This window comes from Tachyglossus aculeatus, chromosome 7, assembly GCF_015852505.1.
Source record: "Tachyglossus aculeatus isolate mTacAcu1 chromosome 7, mTacAcu1.pri, whole genome shotgun sequence".
NCBI lineage: Eukaryota > Metazoa > Chordata > Mammalia > Monotremata > Tachyglossidae > Tachyglossus > Tachyglossus aculeatus.
Window position 1 is genome coordinate 35134670 of NC_052072.1, and position 16373 is coordinate 35151042.

Here is a 16373-nt window from a genome sequence, read left to right on the forward strand (position 1 = left end):
GCAAATGGCTCCCAACCTTCCTCTGAGATACAGCATTGTTTGAGACTTTGTTTTACGGTATCCTGAAAATGCTTCTTTTGTTCTTTGTTTTTAGTTTTCCAACTTCAGCTCATCATGTAGCATGTTTAGGTAGCATACTATTGTCCCTTTCTCCTATCCCACCCAGTGCATCTGTGTTGTAGTGAGCATAGTTATGATGCTAAGAGACTGACTTGGTTTCTAGGACTTCGTTGCTTGTAATACTTTAATGATATCGATATGATTACATCCTGTAGAGCTGAGGTTGCTCCTTTCTCTATCTGTCTACTTAACTTAGGTTCCTATGCTTTAAATAGTTTGGTCAGTGCTCCCTAGAGTTTTCAACTGAAGCTTTTAAAAATCTATATGAACTGGGGGCCCTATAGGGAGCATATATTGCAGATATTCTTACATTCATTTTTAATAGGCTCTCACAAAAGAAAGGATGAATGAAAGAGCTATTGTGACCCACAGGAAGTTTGATGAAACTCATGACATTTAATAAAGGAATTCCCTTTTTTGCCACAGATGACTTGTGAAACAAACATTTACTCAGAGTTTGTGAAAATCTACAGTAGTATCAGTTCATAGTGGATGGCAGCTTTTCAACTGTAGATTATAAATGATGCAATTAAAAGGCTCCCTGCCATGTCCTAGGACATTAATTTATCGGGAATCTTAACGGTTGCTCAAGTAATTTTGTTGGGATGTGTTTTTAATGATGTTTACTTATCATCTTGCAAAATTGTTTGGAGAATGCTGAATGAGATACATAAATTCATTTGATTTAGCTTTTGTTGGACAATTTTCCTCTTTCTGAACAAATAACATTTGTGCCAGTCATTTAGCAATTGTATTCCCTTGATCACTCTCCCAGGTTGAAAAAGTCTTATTGGTTAGGAATTGAAGACAAAATATTTATGTTACTCAACCTCTCAAAAAGGATTGACTAAAGCATTAATAGTCATTTTTACCTTAGGAAAGTTCTGAGTTAATATTCCCTAATTTTTTCCAGTCAAAAAGAGACACCAAGTGAGAACAGTGTGAACTATGTGAAAAATACTTTAAGGACATCTGAGTGGAAGCCACTTTAAATATATATAGGGGAATGGCTTTTATTTTCTCTAGTTGAGACAATACATACAGGTATCACAGTCGGACAGCTGTAAAATTGGTTACTATTAGGAAAATTCTGTAGCATTTTTTACAATTCCATAGACCTGTGCTTTTGAGAATCAAGATGAGTCTGAGAACCCTTTGTAATTGGTTTTCATTTGTTATTTATTTCTTCATAAGCTCGGCTTTCCATAACCAAAATATCTGAGACTTGGTATTTGGACAGCTAGCAAAAGTCTGAATGAATTCAGCACAATTATGAATTTCCAGCTGCAGTCAGGAATATAATGACATCTTTCCTCTTTTCTTTTTAGAAAATAACCTGGACTCTATTTTCATTTTAAATGTCCCTTGTATTAGACTGTGAGCCCACTGTTGGGTAGGGACTGTCTCTATATGTTGCCAACTTGTACTTCCCAAGCACTTAGTACAGTGCTCTGCACACAGTAAGCGCTCAATAAACACGATTGATTGATTGATTGAAGAATAGCCTGTCAAGAATTGTTAAAATCCAAAAAATCCATATGTCCCTCAGTCCTTGTCTTTCCTCTAAATGATTAGTACTATATCTTGAAGAGAGTTGAGGTATTAATCTGTCTTGGAAAATATGTTCCCTTCAAAACTTTCTTGAAACTCCTGAAGACCCATGAATCACCCCTACCAGCCATTTTCTTACCTGTGCTTTAGGCATGGAAAATAAATTTCAAAGAATAGTGAGAGAGCAACCAGAAAAAGCCCACTCAAGGGGCCCTCAAAAGAAGGAATAAATTAAAATAGATTTCCACAAAACATTTCTAAATGCGATGACAGCAAAATTGTAAGAGTGAACAGAAATGTAGATCCAAGGGGAGCCATCGTGAAGAATTAGATTTATAAAGAATCAGCCAATGATGGAGGGGCTTTTGCTTTTGTAGAGTAAGAAGTTGTACTCTATTCTTCTAAAAAGATCACTACAACCTTTCAAAACTGAAAGAGAGGATCTGCTTCTTTAAAATGTCGGGTTCCCTAAAATGGAAAAGGCAACACCAACACCAGCTGGTTTGGATCCACAAAAAAAAGCGACCCTGATAATGACTAATTTAAAGCATTTGCTCCACAGTTGTCTTTATACCTAAAAGCCTAAACAGGCCACTCCTAAGTAGATAGAGCTCCAAAGCTCAACCACAAAGTTTCCAGTCTTAACCTCAGAGCTGAGTGATCTCAGGGCATGATTACGTTCCGGATTAGTAGAGGACACCTTAGTCTTTCCCCCACAATTTTTTTTTCTCTCTCACTGTCCTTGTCCTCTATCAATCAACTGTACTTATTGAGTACTTACTGTGTTCAGAGCACTGTACTAAATGTTTGGGAAAGTCCGATATAACAATAAATTGACACATTCCGTGTACACAGAGAAGTCGTTGTGAAATCACATCTCCTCCAAGAAGTCTTCCTCGGTTAAGCTGTACCATCCCCGAAAGGTTCTATCCCCACAATTACCACTTTAGCACTATTTCACCACCACAACAAAGACCTTGTGAAATCACATCTCCTCCAAGGAGTCTTCCTTGGTTAATCTGTACTGTTCTAACCCCACAGCTACCATTTTAGCACTACTTCAGCACCTAACCATTGGTATAAATTCCAGCCCACTGAACCACTTATGTGCATATCATACATACCCTATTAATTAAGCATTTACACATGCAAGCAACCTCTTCTCCTGCTTTCTCCTGCCTGAAAGAAATTTTAGTGTTTCTCCCCTGCTAGATTTTAAGATTTTTGAGGGTAGGGATCATGTCTATGTACTTCTATCACTTAGTATAGTATAGTGTAGTATAATTACTTAGTACAGTGCTCTCTACACTGAAAGCCTGTAAGCTACAATCTTTCAGTGTAGACTGTATGTACAGTGTAAACTCTAGACTGTAAGCTTGTTGTGGGCAGGGAATGTGACAGTTTATTGTATTATTGTACTCTCCCTGCACACACACATAAATACAATTGAATGAATACATGGCCTAGTGGATAGAGCACGGGGCTGGGAGTCAGAAGGTCATGGGTTCTAATTCCAGCTCCACCACTTGTTTACCGAATGACCTTGGGCAAGTCACTTCACTTTTCTGGGCCTCACTTCCCTCATCTATAAAATGGGAATTAAGACTGTGAGCCCCATGTGTCCAACCCAATTATTTTGTATCTACCTCAGTGCTTAGAACAGTGCCTGGCACATAGTAAGCACTTAACACATAACGTAATAATAATAATTATTATTATTACACATAGTAACTGCTTAATAAATACATTAGTCAACTGTTTGTTGAATTCCTTCCCCCTTCTCCATGTCTAGCTGCTTTCTAATGCTAGAAGCCTTTACAATTAATCAATCAGTGGTATTTTTTGTTTTCTTTGCACTAAGCACTAAGGAGGTTTGCTGGAATTGATCCCCGCGCTCAAAGAGCTTACATATGTCTTAATGTGGCTAGTGATGCTCATCCTTGTTTCCAGTTACAAATGTGTGTTTGAAAATAATGGGAAAGGAACCATTGGAAAGTGAATGGTTTAATATAGCAGTCATGGAGGAAAGAAGGGGGGGGGCAGATGTTTTAATAAGGTGCAAAGGGATGGGGTCAAAGGTGTAAGTGGAGGGGTATATTTTGGGGAGGAAACCAGGGGATTCCTTTAAAGATACTGCAGGGAAGGACAGGAGAGTTGAAGAGGTGGCGGGGAGACCAGACCTGTTGGTTACAATTTTTTCCATGAAGTTCATAGCAAGGTCATTAGAGGCAAGAGATTGGAGTTGTAGGAGGACAGGTGCTTTTAGGAGGGAATTAAATCTGAAACAGCTGGTGTGGGCAATGGGCACGGAAGTTGGTGAGCCTAGAGAAGCATAGTTGCTGGGCTGAGGAGAGGGCAGAATTAAAAAGCAGGAGAACACTCTGCGTCCCCCGGATTTTCCCAACATTGCAGACAATATCACCTTCAACCCTGTCTCAAAAATCTGTAACTCAACTCTCTCATTCACCCTGCATGTTCAGTCTGTCCCCCAATTCTATCTGTTCTATATTCACTACATTTCCAGAATCTGACCCTTTTCCTCCAACCAGGCTGATCCAAGCACTAATTAGATCTTTCCTTGAGTTCATACTTCACTCTACTACCCAGATCATTTTTCTAAAAAATGGTTCAGTTCACACATCCCACTCCTCAGAAACATCCACTGCCTAACCATCCACCTCCACATCAGAGACTCCGTACCCTCTTGTCTGTCTCAATGCTGACCCACATCCTCCCTTTGGTCTGAAATTACGTACCCCCTCACATCTGACAGACCACCACTCGCCCCATCTTCAAAACCATACTAAAACTACATTTATAATAAGCCTCCAAAACACTGAGGCACAGGGAAGTGAAGTGACATGCCCAAGGTCACACAGCAGACATGTGGTGGAGCTGGAATTAGAATCCAGGTCCTTCAGACTAGCAGGCCCGTGCTCTATCCACTAAGCATGCTGATTTCTGCTAGGGGTGGGATTAAATATCTGCCCCTTCTGCTCCTCATTTGTATTGCCAACTAAGTTGGTCAAGGATAAAGTCCCCTCTTTCTCCTTCTCATTCTCAGGCAGAGGCAAGAGGTTCTATGGATTCATCTGGTTTAAAGAGCTGTATGGGGATGATGTTTTCTACTTTTATTGCTGTATACAATTTATACTACATAGTCCATCAGGTTTTTCACAGTTGGGCTGCCCTAAGGCTAACATTTGGTCTTCTATTAATTAAAGCTGTTCATTTGCTTTTTCTACAATGTTTTCCTTATAATTAATGCACTCCTTTCCTGTGTTTCATCCCTGGAGACATTTTCCAAAAGGTGTATTTTCAGGAACTCGACTAAAAATAATGTCTCCCTATTTTTCTCTTGGGAATGCACAGTCTTAAAGTGATTCCTCTCTACTTAGAGAAGCTGCCACAGGGAGATGGGAGAACAAGCTGTTAAGGGAGAGGGACAATGGGTATACCTTATCTCCCATATATTATAATAAGGGCATTTGTTAGGTGTATGCTATGTGCCAGGCACTCTACTAAGCACTGGCATGGATACAAGCATCCCAACCGTCTCTCAAGAGAAGATTTCCCTTCTGCCCTCTAAATCTACATCCCCTACTGGTGCCTCTGACCTTATCCCTTTTCATCTTCCAAAAACAATTGCACTCACTCTGCAACAATATATAACAATATATTGTTATATTGTTCCCTTCCATGCAACTTAGTATAGAGCCCTGCACACAGTAAATGCTCAATAAATACGACTGAATGACTGACTCTGCTTCCTTCCCTGATCACCACCTTCAATTACTCCTTCTCCATGGCTCCTTCCCCTCTGCCTTCAAACACGTCCATGTCTACCCTACACTTAAAAAGCCTTCTCTGAATCCTACTACACCTCCCAGCTATCCCCCTTTCTTCCTGGTCCCAAGCTTATCTAAACTCCTTGACTTGGTTGTATACAGCCACTTCCTCCAGTTCCTCTCTTCTAAATCCTTATGGATCGTACAATTGGTTTCGCTCCCCTCACAGTGCTTAGTACAGTGGTTGGCACACAGTAAGTGCATAATAAGAAATTACTGCTACCGAGACTATACTCGTCATTTACCACCAAATTGACAGATCTAAAGGACAGTAATCTATTGCGTTCTTCCTTAACCCTTCAGCTGCCTTGTATACACTGGACCACTAGTTTCTCCCAGAGATACTAGTTTTATTGATCCTTCTCTACTGATCCTACCATACTGAACACCCCTCATCTGATTCTTTCACCAACTCTTTAAATACCCCTCACTTTTTATAATGGATGTCCCTCAAGATTCAACTGTAGGTCTTATTTTCTTATCACTTTACATTCACTTCCTTGGAGAGCATATCTGCTTAAACGACCACCTCTCAGCAGATGACTCCCAATATACTCCACTAGCTTCAGCATCACACCTCCTCTCCAATATACATTTCATCTGAGCTCCAAGACATCTCTACATGGTTATCCCACCAGCATCTTCAGCTCAATTTGTCTCAAACTGAACTCCTCATATCCCCTCCACAATCCTCTCCTCCAGCAGAATTTGCCATCACGATTGATAACAGCAGCATCCTCCCAGTCTCCGAGTCCCGCAATTTTGGCACTGTCCTTAAATTCTCCCATTCTTTGAACTTCCATATTACATCTATTGCTAAATCCTCTCAGCTTTTCCTCTAAACAGTTCTTGGATCCACCAGTTTTAACCCAGCATGTATCATATTTCATCTTGACTACTGCATCAGCCTCCTCACTGGTCTCCCTGCTGCCCATCTCTCCCAAACCCAGTTCATGCTTCATTCTGCTGCCTGGGTTATGTTTCTAAAATATGATTCGGCCCATATCTCCCAACTCTTCTAAAGCTATCAACGATGATCCATTCCTCTGAGCACCAAGCCTGACAGTTAGCTTTAAGACACTTAATCAGTTCATCCACTCTTTTTTACTTATTAAGCACTTACCATGTGCCAGGCCCTGTACTAAACTCTGGTGTAGACACAAAATAATGAGGTTGGTCACAGTCCATGTCCCACATGGTATTCTTAGTGAGAAGCAGTGTGGTTTAGTGGAAAAAGCACAGGTTTGGGAGTCAGAGTTCATGAGTTCTAATCCTGGCTCTGCCACTTGTCAGCTGGCTGACTTTGGGCAAGTCACTTAACTTCTCTGTGCCTCAGTTATCTCTTCTGTAAAATGGGGATTAAGGCCGTGATCCCCACCAGGGACAACCTGATTACCTTGTATCGACCCCAGAACTTAGAACAGTGCCTCGCACATAATAAGCGCTTAACAAATACCACCGTTATTATCATTATTATTATTATTCACAGTCTTAATCCCCATTTTTGCAGAGAACATAACTGAGACACAGAAAATCAATGATATTTAAGTGCTTACTATAAGCAAAGCACAGTCCTATGTGCTAGGGAGAGTACAGTAAAGGACAACTGGTAGAAATGTTCCTTGCCCAAAACAAAAAGCTAACTAATTTGCCTAAGGTCACACAGTGGACCCAGGATTAGAACCCTGGTCCTTTGACTCCCAGGCCAGTGTGCTTTCCACTAGGCTGCACTGCTTCTGATTCTCTCTTCTGCTAATACACCCAGCATGAATCTTTCATTCCCCTCCAATTTATGTATTCTCAACCTTCCAATCTGTCTCCTTGCTCTTGTCCCATTTTCCTGGAATTCTCCCTTTCAAATCTGCCAGACTACGTTCCCTCCTTTTTCAAAGCTCTTCTGAAATTTCATGTTCTCCAACAGGGCTCCTTTAATCAATTTTCTCCGCTCCCCAGGTTGTATTCCCCTAAACTATTATTTCAGCACTTCTGTGACAACAAGAAAACTGTTCATTCATAACCACGACTAGCATTTTAGGACCTATGTCTTTTATACACCATTACTTGAACACTCCCTCACTTTCCCCTTCCTATTTACATATGACTTTTATGTCTGGCTCCACCACTGATTTTTAAATTCCTGGAGATCATGGATTGTGAACTCTATTGAAGTCTCCTATGTCCTCTGACCATTGCTCGGCACACAGTTGTAGATCAATAGTAAATGTATCTAAATAGAAGTTTCTATATGGATAGTATACTAGAGTTTTTCCTAAAGGGTTTTCTGACAGTTTCAAGAGAAAGGCTAAATAAATGATTTTATAGGTTCAATAGACAGAACCCCTGAAAATGTCAATAAGATCATTTGTATGACTTCTGCCTCTTGAGCATACCTTTCTTTCCCAGTTTTATCAAGAGGAAATATTTCCTGTGTTAGATTTTCTTAATAGTACTTAGTACAATAGTATTGCCTAGTGGAAAAGCACGGGCCTGTAGGTCAGGGGTCCTGGATTCTTATCCTAGTTCTACCACTTACCTGCTGAGTGACCTTGAGCTTCTGTATGCCTCAGTTTTCTTATCTATGAGAGATTAAAAACCTGTTCTCCTTCCCCGTTAGACTATGAGCTCCATGTGGGACTGGGTGTGGGTCCAAACTGGTTACCTTGGGTCTACTCCAGTGCTCAGGACAGTGCTTGGGTCATAGTAAGCTCTTAGTGAATGCCACAGTTTCTATTTTTAGTAGTAGCAGTACACCTTGTTTTCGGTTCGTGACCTGGGAAGGCTGACTTCATTATTTTGAGCCAGTGGCTAACATCTCAAAACAGTATTTTGGGCCATAGTAACAATTTAAGCACTAGCGAAATCTGGCTAATCTAAAAGCCAATATAAGGAACTTCCACTTTTACCAGAGAACGATCCACTCACCTTTGCTCTTTGAGCTGAGAATAGAACAGGAGGCCATGGTGTATTTCCTCAAAAATGGAATGCATCTCCCCCTGAAATGACCTTACAGAATTTAGGGCTTCCCAGCTAGAGTGCTGTTGTTTTTAAAGCGGTTTAATAATAGCACTCAAATTTTAACATCTTAAATTTTAGCATACGGTTGTCATGCTCACTTAATGGTAGCACTCTGACCTCCACTACCAATGTAAAGCAGTCAACAGCAGTTGCAAGCAGCGTAGCCTAGTGGAAAAAGCAAAGGCCTAGGAGTCGGAGGACCTGGGTTCTAATCCCAGCTCGGCCACATACCTACTGTGTGACCTTGGGCAAGTCACTTAACTTTGCCATGCCTCAGTGCCCTCATCTGCAAAAAAGGATTCAGTGCCTGTCCTCTATCCTACTTAGAATGTGAGTCCCATGTGGGACATGATGATCTTCTATCTACCCCAGGGCTCAATACAATGTTGGTCCCATAGGAAGCAGTTAACAAATACCGCAATTATTATTATACCAACAGTGGATGGGGCAGGGAGTGTAGAGGGAGTATGCAGCAGTGTTTGCAGCCTTGACACAATGGGACCTGTTCACTTGGGGCCAGGGAGGAACCAGCCCCCTGATGATCCGAGAAGGTAGGTGAGGAAATCCCTGGGCAGGAAGAAACTCCTCACAGTCTCGATGGGAGCTTTTGCTTAGTACTCTGTTTTTATGGAACCGAGGAGAGTTCTAGCTGGGTAGTCCCTGTGGAGAGTGAGACTATGCAAGATTATGAAACCCAAATCAGTTGTTTCCCCTGGGAGTTAGTTAAACGACCTGATGTTCTTTTGGAACAGAACTGGGATTGTTTAGCTTGAAGAAGAGAAAGTTCAGGAGTGACTGAACAGCTATCTCCAAGTATAAAAACAGTATTGTTTCTTATGGGGAAGATGGTGCCCAGTTGTTCTTTGTGTTTGAGATTTTAGCAAAAGGAAATGCTAATATATTAAGGCAGAAGTTATTTTTGTTGGACAAAAGGAAGACCATGTGATTTTTAGAGTGAAAAAAGACTAGAATTTTCTACCAAGTTAATCTCCATCCTTGGACAACTTTCTCTACTCATTCTTCCACTCAGCACTATTATTTCCCTTTTCATATTGGCTCTAATGCCTTTTTATCCCCACCAATAATTCCAGATCTTTAACCCCCTCCTGAAGCCCCCAATGCCCATATCCTGCTTTTCATTTGCCTCTGATGACTTCACAAACTACTTTTTGGAAAAAATTAAAACATTCAGTAATGAGCATCCCTAAGCCCCCATCATTTCCCAACTCCCACATCTTCATCCACTTTTTCTTCTTCCCTGTCATTCCTTACTCCCACCTGCTTTCAAAATCCAGCCCATTTCCTTGTACGTCTGCCCCCCAGCCACCATCTTAAAACACTTCCTGCCCCCTTTCTTCCCTCTTGAACCACCATTTTTAACTGTTCACTTTCTGATGGCTCTTTTCCCTCTGCCTTCAAACATATCCTCATTTGTCTTCTCCTAAAAAAGGCTACTACCCCCTCCAGCAATCAATTCCTCTTTCATTTTTACCCTGACAACTTGAAAGGGATGTGTGCATGCACTGCTTCACTTCCTCTCCTCCCATGCCTTCCTTGGCTCACTAAAATCTGGTCTACACTCCTTCCCCTAGTGTGGGCCTCAGACCATTCCATACAATGACATCACGCTATGCCGAGAGGGTTCCCAGCGTAGTATAATGCCATCACGCAGAAGTTATGAGAAACCCCAAACCTGGAGCGATTCTCCAGAGGGATCCACCCCCACCCCCACTGCTCCAGAGACATTGTGTCCCCCTCCCAAGACTTCTGGTCTCTGACTTGTAGAACTTTTATACATATTGATTTACATCTACTACTTAAGCACTTGTCTTTCCACATATCCATTTTACCATTCTCTTCTTTCTCCTAGCTGCAAATTATTTTGGATCTGTCTCCCATGTTAGATGTAAGCTCCGTAAGGTCAGGATTTGTGTCTCTTTTACCCCTATTAATACTGCCAATGCTTAGCTCAAATAGTAATGATTGATTGATTTAAGGAAAGAACAGACATTTTTCTGGAGGTTGAATACTGGACCAGTCTCTCCCAGCTCTTTAACTTTGGGGTTCTCTCAAATGGTTCTTAGATCACATATCACATATCTCATATGCAGCAAATATATATATTCATATATTACATATATATACACAAACATATGGTATTTGTTAAGTGCATATTATGGGTCAAGACTATTCCAAGTTCTGGGGAAGACACAAATTTATTGGGTGGGTCATAATCCTTGTCTTACATGGGGCTCACAGTCAAGTAGGTGGGAGAACAAGTATTGACTCTCCATTTTATAGTTGACGACCCTGAGACACAGAGAAGTTAAGTGACTTGCCCAAGGTCACACAGCAGACTAGTGGCAAAAACAGGATTAGAACACAGGTCCTGTGCCTCCCAAGCCCGTCTTTAACTACTAGACTATGCTGCTTCCCATGCTGGTTGAGGTGTCCCTAATCACAAGTTACAACAAGAGTTTGGATGCTTCCTGGGTCTTTATAAGTTGCCAGCTGGTACTTCCCAAGCGCTTAATACAGTGCTCTGCACACAGTAAGCGCTCAATAAATACTATTGATTGATTGATTGATTTATCCTTGCAATAGCTGATTTCAATAGCCAGATGATAGTAGAGAGATTTTATCCAGATATGTTTTCATCACAATCTCATTGAGGATGGAGAAGCATGAACAGAGGTAGTGTTGCCTAGTGGAAAAAGCACAGGCCTGGAAGTCAGAGGACTTGGATTCTAATCCTGTCTTTGCCACTTGTTGCTGTTAGTCCTTGGGCAGGTCACTTAATTGCTCTGTGCCTCAGTTACCTCAACTATAAAATAGGGATTAAAACTTGAGCTCTACATGGGACAGGGACTGTGTCCAATGTGATTAGCTTGGATCTACTCCAGTGTCTAATATAGTGCGTGACACTTAGTAAGTGCTTAACAAATACCATTTTTTAAAAAGGCCATTCCTTTGAGATCATCTAGATGGGATATTTGTCCTGTGGGATTGTATCCATTTGCCTAGGAGCCAGAAGGGCCTAGGTACTAATCCTGGTGCTCCATTTGTATGCTGTGTGACTTTGGACAAGTCACTTAACTTCTCTGTGCCTCAGTTACCTCATTTGTAAAATGGAGGATAAGACGGTGAGCCCCACATGGGACTTGGACTGTGTCCAATCTGATCACTCATCTATCCCAGTACTTAAAAACATGCCTGGCACATGGTAAGCTCTTAACAAATACCTTAAAAAATATAACATGGGAGCCTTCCCAGTTAATCATTGCTGTGAAGTCCCTGGCGTTTCTGTTCCCCACCCTTCTCACCCTCATCCAGTCTTTCCGTCAGGATCCCGGGGGCCAAAATTTACCATGCAGTTTGTCAAGCTAACAGGTTAACATTGGGGCTTGGAGTCTTGGTTCAAAGATGGAACTAGAATTGAATGGCTTCAAATGTTTCTGTCTGCACAGACTATGTTAGGTTGGTTCCTGGCTTACTAAGACCAACCACGACTGTGAACATCACTGTATTTGCCTTTACCTTCCAATTCTGAAAGATCAGTAATGGAGCATAATATTCTTGAAGTTTAATCCCCTAGGCAAGGCATGTACTTTAGCTGCTTCTTTAAAATCAATTAAAGCTGATATTTTGGACAACAGTTTTGCTTCAGGACTAAAAGATTATTGGTTTCCAGTCCCATATGAAGTGGTGAATTGGAGCAGAACAATGAAAGGACATTTCCTTTGTGTTGAGGCCTATGTTCTGATACAAAATTAAGGGAGATTATCCTTGCATTTCTGGGACTGGATCAAATACACAATAAAAGACCTCCCTGGCAACACCAACATGACTGCAGTATGAAAGGTAGTAGTGAGTGCCTTTTCAACTGCTCGGCACATTTCAGAACAGCTAATGAAATTCATTACTCATTCGAGAGCAAGAGTACAAAAAGCATTTAAAAATCCAATTCAGTGCAATCTTGGCACCTGGTTCATGCCAATTGGTTCAATTCCAAAAGTAAGAATCAAGTTAAATTCAGGAGGGACAATCTTACTGTTGTTAATGTTTTAAATCAAATCGTCTCAGTTACTCGTCTCACCATAGCTCTGCAACCAGCGTGAGTGAATATTGAACTTGACCATTTGACTCACATTTGACTCCCTTCTAGACTGTGAGCCCATTCTTGGGTAGGGACGGTCTGTAAATGTTGCCAACTTGTACTTCCCAAGCGCCTAGTACAGTGCTTTGCACACAGTAAGCGCTCAATAAATACGATTGGATGAATGAATGAATTTGACCAGAAAACTGCATCATTAGAACCCATTTTCCAAAGAGAACTATGGACAAATCAATCAATCAATCAATCAATCGTATTTATTGAGCGCTTACTATGTGCAGAGCACTGTACTAAGCGCTTGGGAAGTACAAATTGGCATCACATAGAGACAGTCCCTACCCAACAGTGGGCTCACAGTCTAAAAGGGGGAGACAGAGAACAGAACCAAACATACCAACAAAATAAAATAAGTAGGATAGAAATGTACAAGTAAAATAAATAAATAAATAAACAGAGTAATAAATATGTACAACCATATATACATATATACAGGTGCTGTGGGGAAGGGAAGGAGGTAAGACGGGGGGATGGAGAGGGGGACGAGGGGGAGAGGAAAGAAGGGGCTCAGTCTGGGAAGGCCTCCTGGAGGAGGTGAGCTCTCAGCAGGGCCTTGAAGGGAGGAAGAGAGCTAGCTTGGCGGATGGGCAGAGGGAGGGCATTCCAGGCCCGGGGGATGACGTGGGCCGGGGGTCGATGGCGGGACAGGCGAGAGCGAGGTACAGTGAGGAGATTAGTGGTGGAGGAGCGGAGGGTGCGGGCTGGGCAGTAGAAGGAGAGAAGGGAGGTGAGGTAGGAGGGGGCGAGGTGATGGAGAGCCTTGAAGCCCAGGGTGAGGAGTTTCTGCCTGATGCGCAGATTGATCGGTAGCCATTGGAGGTTTTTGAGGAGGGGAGTGATATGTCCAGAGCGTTTCTGGACAAAGATAATCCGGGCAGCAGCATGAAGTATGGATTGAAGTGGAGAGAGACACGAGGATGGGAGATCAGAGAGAAGGCTAGTGCAGTAGTCCAGACGGGATAGGATGAGAGCTTGAATTAGCAGGGTAGCGGTTTGGATGGAGAGGAAAGGGCGGATCTTGGCAATGTTGCGGAGCTGAGACCGGCAGGTTTTGGTGACGGCTTGGATGTGAGGGGTGAATGAGAGAGCGGAGTCGAGGATGACACCAAGGTTGCGGGCTTGTGAGACGGGAAGGATGGTAGTGCCGTCAACAGAGATGGGAAAGTCAGGGAGAGGACAAGGTTTGGGAGGGAAGACAAGGAGCTCAGTCTTCGACATGTTGAGCTTTAGGTGGCGGGCGGACATCCAGATGGAGATGTCCTGAAGGCAGGAGGAGATGCGAGCCTGGAGGGAGGGGGAGAGAGCAGGGGCAGAGATGTAGATCTGGGTGTCATCAGCGTAGAGGTGATAGTTGAAGCCGTGGGAGCGAATGAGGTCACCAAGGGAGTGAGTGTAGATTGAGAACAGAAGGGGACCAAGCACTGAACCTTGGGGAACTCCCACAGTAAGAGGATGGGAGGGGGAGGAGGAGCCTGCAAAAGAGACTGAGAAAGAACGACCAGAGAGGTAAGAGGAGAACCAGGAGAGGACGGAGTCTGTGAAGCCAAGGTCAGATAACGTGTTGAGGAGAAGGGGGTGGTCCACAGTGTCAAAGGCAGCTGAGAGGTCGAGGAGGATTAGGACAAATGAGGAGGGCATTCCAAGTCCGATGCAAAACCTATTAATGCTAAGGATGTGCACTGACTATATGGAATGTATATCTTGGATTTTTTTCTATATTCAGTAAGTTACAGTCCTAATGGAGAGTAAATTTGCCCTTCTAATAGGCAGAAAAGATGTTGCCAGGACTGGAGTCCTTCCTTCCTCTCCCTCTCGCCCCCGTCTCTATCCCCTCATCTTACCTCCTTCCCTTCCCCACAGCACCTGTATATATGTATATATGTTTGTACATATTTATTACTCTATTTATTTTTTTTTTTACCTGTACATATCTATTCTATTTATTTTATTTTGTTGGTATGTTTGGTTTTGTTCTCTGTCTCCCCCTTTTAGACTGTAAGCCCACTGTTGGGTAGGGACTGTCTCTATATGTTGCCAGCTTGTACTTCCCAAGCGCTTAGTACAGTGCTCTGCACACAGTAAGCGCTCAATAAATGCGATTGATTGATTGATTGGAGTCTAGGGCTTGAAATCTAGAATTTATTTTCAAAGATCAGAGACCTCTGGGCATGAGGTGAAGAAATTGGAGAAGGGGAATCAGAACCTTTCTGGCTTATGGGAAAATAAGGAAAAGTTCAAATAATCAAAATTCATGAATTCTAGGAAAGGTGATGGTAACAATAATAATAATAATAATAATAATAATAATAATAATAATAATGGTATCCAAGTGCTTACTATGTGCCATACACTAAACTTAGCTCTGGGATAGATACAAGATGATCAAATTGGACACAGTCCCTGACCCACATAGAGGAGTCTACACTGTGACTTCTAGACTGTGAGCCCGCTGTTGGGTAGGGACCGTCTCTATATGTTGGCAACTTGTCCTTCCCAAGCGCTTAGTACGGTGCTCTGCACACAGTAAGCGCTCAATAAATACGATTGAATGAATGAGTCACTAATCCCTCTGGACTAAGCTCACTGAGGGGCAGGGAATGTGTCTGTTGTACTGTTATATTTTTCTTTCCCAATTACAGTGTCCTGCACACAGTAAGCACTCAATAAATATGACTGACTGCCTGACTGGTGTGTTACCAGATCAGATTGCATGATGGTCCTGTTATTGCTACAAGAGGTCTTCGTTTTTAGAAAGATCCCAAAAGGGGCAGCAAGCACAAAAAGAGTTGAACTGGCAACTCTGATTGCAGCCCTTTATCGAAGCAGCGTGGTTCAATGGAAAGAGCCCGGGCTTTGGAGTCAGAGGTCATGGGTTCAAATGCCGGCTCTGCCAATTGTCAGCTGTGTGACTTTGGGCAAGTCACTTCACTTCTCTGTGCCTCAGTTACCTCGTCTGTAAAATGGGGATGAAGACTGTGAGCCCCCGTGGGACAACCTGATCACCTTGTAACCTCCCCAGTGCTTAGAACAGTGCTTTGCACATAGTAAGTGCTTAATAAATGCTATTATTATTATTATTATTATTATTATATGGGTTTAAAGGAAAGATCTCGAACAGTTTGGGAGTGTGATGGATTTGCTTACTTTGAGGGTTTAGAAGTTGATGAGGTTTATTCCAAAGCAGCTAAGATGATGCTGAATCTTGCAGTTTATTAGGGAAGTTGTCTTTCTGTAGACTGTAGTATCATTGTGGGCAGGGACCGCGTCTACCAATTCTATTATTGTACTTTCCCAAGCGCTTAGTGTTCTGCACGCAGTAAGCACGCAATACATGCAATTGATTGATTGACTGATCACTTTTAAGCTGACGAACTTCATTTGGGAACAGAAGCACTATCTAAATCTGAATGTTTTCAGTGACTTAAAGTGTCTATTGTGGGTCCTCAGCATGTTCACCGTGGGAAAGGGGAACTCTGAATCCAGCGCCAAGTAGCAGTGCAATAGCCTACAGGGGAAGCAAGGGCACATGGGAGGCTAAGGAACACATTGTAGGGAAATATAAAAAATGGGCTTTCCCTACACAGCAGCAGAATGTCATAAATGTCATAAGTAAAACCCCAGGAAAATACAATAAAACAATGAAACAAGACTCCTGACCTCAAAGACCT

The 16373-nt window shown here is 42.3% G+C and overlaps 1 protein-coding gene across 7 annotated transcripts in view; it reads left to right on the plus strand.

Moving 5' to 3' along the window:
- DOCK10 (dedicator of cytokinesis 10) overlaps positions 1–16373 on the plus strand; it is a 247672-nt gene that overhangs the window by 57443 nt on the left and 173856 nt on the right. The gene's annotated exons all lie outside the window — the stretch shown is intronic.